The sequence below is a fragment of the Carlito syrichta genome, unplaced genomic scaffold, assembly GCF_000164805.1.
Source record: "Carlito syrichta isolate Samal-C Ts95f unplaced genomic scaffold, Tarsius_syrichta-2.0.1 Scaffold309295, whole genome shotgun sequence".
Lineage (NCBI taxonomy): Eukaryota > Metazoa > Chordata > Mammalia > Primates > Tarsiidae > Carlito > Carlito syrichta.
Window position 1 is genome coordinate 347595 of NW_007253391.1, and position 4270 is coordinate 351864.

The 4270-nt window shown below is 39.9% G+C and overlaps 1 protein-coding gene across 1 annotated transcript in view; it reads right to left on the minus strand.

Annotated features, from left to right (window-relative positions):
* Nucleotides 1-3773, minus strand: part of ZDHHC17 (zinc finger DHHC-type containing 17) — a 77700-nt gene extending 73927 nt beyond the window's left edge. The window contains exon 1 of the mRNA XM_008067140.2: nucleotides 3730-3773. The gene's annotated coding sequence lies outside the window, so the exon portion shown is untranslated. The remainder of the gene's footprint in view (nucleotides 1-3729) is intronic.
* Between the last annotated feature and the right edge of the window lie 497 nt (nucleotides 3774-4270).

A 4270-nucleotide genomic window follows, 5' to 3' on the forward strand; every position in this document is an offset into this window, starting at 1 on the left:
GACAGAGTGAGACTCCAACTCAAAATAAATAAATAAATAAATAAAAATAAAATAAAATAACTGGGTTTTGGAAATTTAACCATACCAATGAAGTCTTTTTTACATTATTCTCTGAAGAAAAATGTGTGACCTTTAACAATTTTTTGAGATTAGGAAACAGGCTGGGCATCATGGCCCACGCTTGTAATCCCAGCACTTTAGGAGGCTGAGGCAAGAGAACTGCCTGAGACCACAGGTTCGAGATCAGTCTGGGCAACATGGCAAGACCTCATCTCTACAATAAATCAAAAAATTAGCTGGGTGTGGTGGCACGTGCCTGTGGTCCCAGCTACTTGGAAGGCTGAAGCAGAAGGATCTCCTGAACCCAGTAGGCCGAGGCTGCGGTGGCTGTGAGCATGCCACTGCACTATAGCCTGGGAGACAGAGTGAGACTCTGACTCAAAAAAAAAAAAAAAAGATTAGGAAACAAAAAGAAATCAGAAGGAGACAAATCAGAATTGTAAAATGGACACAATGATTTCTCATCAAACAATTTCCCAAAATTGTCCTCATCTGATTAGAGGAATGAGCAAGAGCACTGTTGTGGTAGAGAAGGACTCTAGAGGCATTTTCCCAGTTGTTTTTCTGCTAAAGCTTTGGCTAACTTTCAAAACACTCTAACAATAAACAGATGTTATTGCTCTTGAACTTCCAGAAAGTCAACAAGCAAAACACCTTGAGTACTCCAAAAATCTGTTGCCACGACCTTTGCTCTTGACCAGTCCACTTTTGCTTAACTAGACTACTTCCACCTCTGGGTAGCCAATGCTTTGATTGTGCTTTGTCTTCAGAATTATACTGGCAAAACCATGTTTCAATTCCTGCTACAACTCTTCAAAAGAATGTTGCAGAATCTTGATCCTACTCATTTAAAAATTCCATCAAAAGCCCTGCTCTTGTCTGCTGCTGTTCTGGATACAATGCTTTGGGCACCAAATGAATGGAAAGGTTGTTCAATTTTAATTTTTCAGTAGGAATTGTGTAAGCTGAATCAACCGAGAAGTCCATGGTGTTGCTACTGAGATGTCTATGGTGTTGGCTACTGTTTCTGCTGTTAATCGTAGGTCCTATAAGCCCGATTCAATCAGGGCACCAACAAGATGAACTTTTTACTCAAGTTGATGTGGATGGCCTGCTGCCGTGGGCTTCAACATCATCATGTCCCTTCTTAAAACAAGTTATCCATTTGTAAACTGTTAATTTTGGGGGAAGCATTGTCTCCATAAACTTTTCCTAAATCATCGTGATTTCACCACTCTTCCTCCTAAGCCTCACCATAAATTTGATGTTCTTGCTTCAATTTTAGCAGAATCCATGTTGCTCTGATAGGGGTTTTTTCAAACTGATGTCTTTCCTTCTTAGTGCCTCAAATTAGATCCTGTTCACACATGTTATAACAAGTTAGTATGAGCTTATTTTGTTAAAAAAATTTTTTTTGACATCCATGCAGTTTTTTTATAATGCACATTTTCCATGAACTTTCTGAAGACTCTTCGTATGTGTATAGTATTGTATGATGGTATAAGTGCTAGTTTCAAATGCTGCTGTAATAAATTACCACAAACTTAATGGTTTAAAACAACACAAATTCATTATCTTACAATTCTGGAGGCCTAAATCATTATCACTGTGCTGAAGTAAAGGTGTCAGCAGGATTACACTCCCTGCTCTTTCCAGAGGCTCTGGGGGAGCATTTTTCCCTTGCCTCTCCGAGCAGGTCTAGTAAGTGCTGGCATTCCTTGGCTTGTGGCCATACCACTCCAATACTCACGGCCAATGTCTCTGAAACTCTCTGCTGTCTTCACATCACCTTTTCCTCTATGTGTGTGTTCAAATCTTCCTCTGCTTCCCTCTCATATGGATATATGTGATTGCATTTAGGATCAAGATAGTCAAGATAATCTCCCCATCTCAAGATCACTAATTCAATCATATATGCAAAGATTCTTTTTCCTTATAAAGTGATATTTATAGGTTCCATCTATGAGGACCTTCTATCTTGGGGGGACCACTATTCTGCCAACCATAGGATGGGAATAAGGGTGAAGAAGTGAGAAGAGACAAAGTACATATAACACGGTGCTGTTGGTAGTTTTCTCTTGGTTATCAGGCATCCTCAAATCATGGGAGAAGTCTAACCTTGGGATCTCTCTCATGGTGCATTTTGAGAGTTCTGAAATTCATTTTGTGGGGACTGACAAAGATTCTCTACTCGATCAGACTTCAGTGAGACTCCTCTGAGCTCTTTTCTAGACTAGACCTTGCTTGACTTTGGCTACAGTCCTTGTTCAGCCTGCATAGCCCGGTTTTTAAAAGAATCCTATTAAGTCAGTTTAGAAAGAATCCCTCACCCTTAATGTCTCCTCGTGGTTAAGTTCTCATCCACTAACACTCCTCATTCTCTTAGTGACTATAAATCCCTATCTGGTTTTGCTGTATTCAGAAATGAAACCAATTCTATAATGAGGTATCTTTTCTCCAACTGCAAGAGTTCCTGAATAAAATCTGTTTTGACCATATTTCCCATTGTCCAGTTATATTTCATTGTAACATTCTCTGGTACAGAAGAGACATTCTCCAGCTTACTTCTTAAAACTCCTCCTCTAGTGGTACATACCTGGGGTTGCTTCTGCTGAGTAGGCAACTCTCTTTGGTAAGTTTCTTACAAGAACGCTCTAGACCTAGACCTAAACCCAACCCCCAGGCCACAGACCTGGATTGGTCCATGGCCTGTTAGGAACGCAGCCGCACAGCAAGAGGTGAGTGGCAGGCAAGTATATCATAAGAGTATGAACCTTATTGTGAACTGTGCATGCAAGGAATCTAGATTGTGAGATCCTTATGAGAATCTAATGCCTGATAATTCCCCCACCCCCGTCCATGGAAAAACTGTCTTCCAGGAAACCAGTCCCTGATGCCAAAAAGGTTGGGAACTGCTGATCTAGACTATCTAGTCTCTAAAGTGGTACATGGCCCAAAGGAAACACCACTGACTCTATATCACTGGATACACAGTGTAAATCTATTTTACATATGTCTTAAGTTTATGCTTCTTCAGGAATATAGCAGCAGGCCCAGTCTCTGAGCCTTCTATAACTTCAGGGGACCCAATTCCAACACTCAAGTAACATCTCAGGGAAGCCTATTTTTTGCAACCCGGCAGGCTAAAGAAATTTCTCTCCTGAGAAGTTCCCCAATCTCTCAGAGAAATTGTTTTCCACTCACAGGGAGGACGATATAAAGACTACAGCACTCCCTCTTGGGTTGGTAACTGTCCAAAGAACCTCTACTCGCATTAAACTCTATCTTGTATAGCTGGAGGTGCTAAAGTTCCAGGACAAATTATGGCCACTTTCCAGTAAGTTCAACACCTCACTTTATAATACAGAGATCCTTTATCAGCTACTGTCCTGAGCTTAGGAAAAATGCTAAAACGACAAGTCCCACTTAATACCTCTTATACACAAATATAAAATACTTATCCTTTCATACCTAACATATTACACTTAGCATTGTTTTTTAGATTTATCTGTGCTGATTCATGTAGCTCTAGTTTATTCAGTGCCATTGCTAAATGGTAATTCATTACATGAATAAGCTGCATACATTCCCCTACTTAGTCCATTTTGTGTTGCTATAACAGAATACTGTACCACAGAATGGGATATATATATGAAATTCATTTCTTACAGTTCTGAAGGTTAGGAAGTTCAAGGTCAAGGGGATCCCATCTGGTAAGGGTCTTTTTTGAATATCATCCCCTGGCAGAAAGTAGAAGGGCAAGAAAGCAAACAAGAGAGGGCCGGACTTGCTTTTATAATAGCTTACTCGAATAACAAACCTACTCCCTTGAAAAGAGCATTAATTTATTCACAAGGGCAAAGCCCTCATGGTTTAATCACCTCTTATCAGTCCAACCTCTTATCACTTTCACAATAGCAATTAAATTTCAACGGTGAATTTGGAGATCCTGCTAAGAGACAGGTAGCTTACACTTTTTGTTACTATAAATCATACTACAATGAATAATCTCATACAGATCACATCTGTAAAAGTTTCTCAAGATCAAGCCCCTAGTAATGGAACTTTTGGATGAAAAATCTTCAACTTTCTATCTTCAACTTTACTGTCTTCCAAGGTGGCAGTACCAATTTATATTCTCACTAGAAACATATGAGTTTTCCTTTCACTACACTTAAAACGATTTACCAGGGCAACCCTCTCGGGTCCC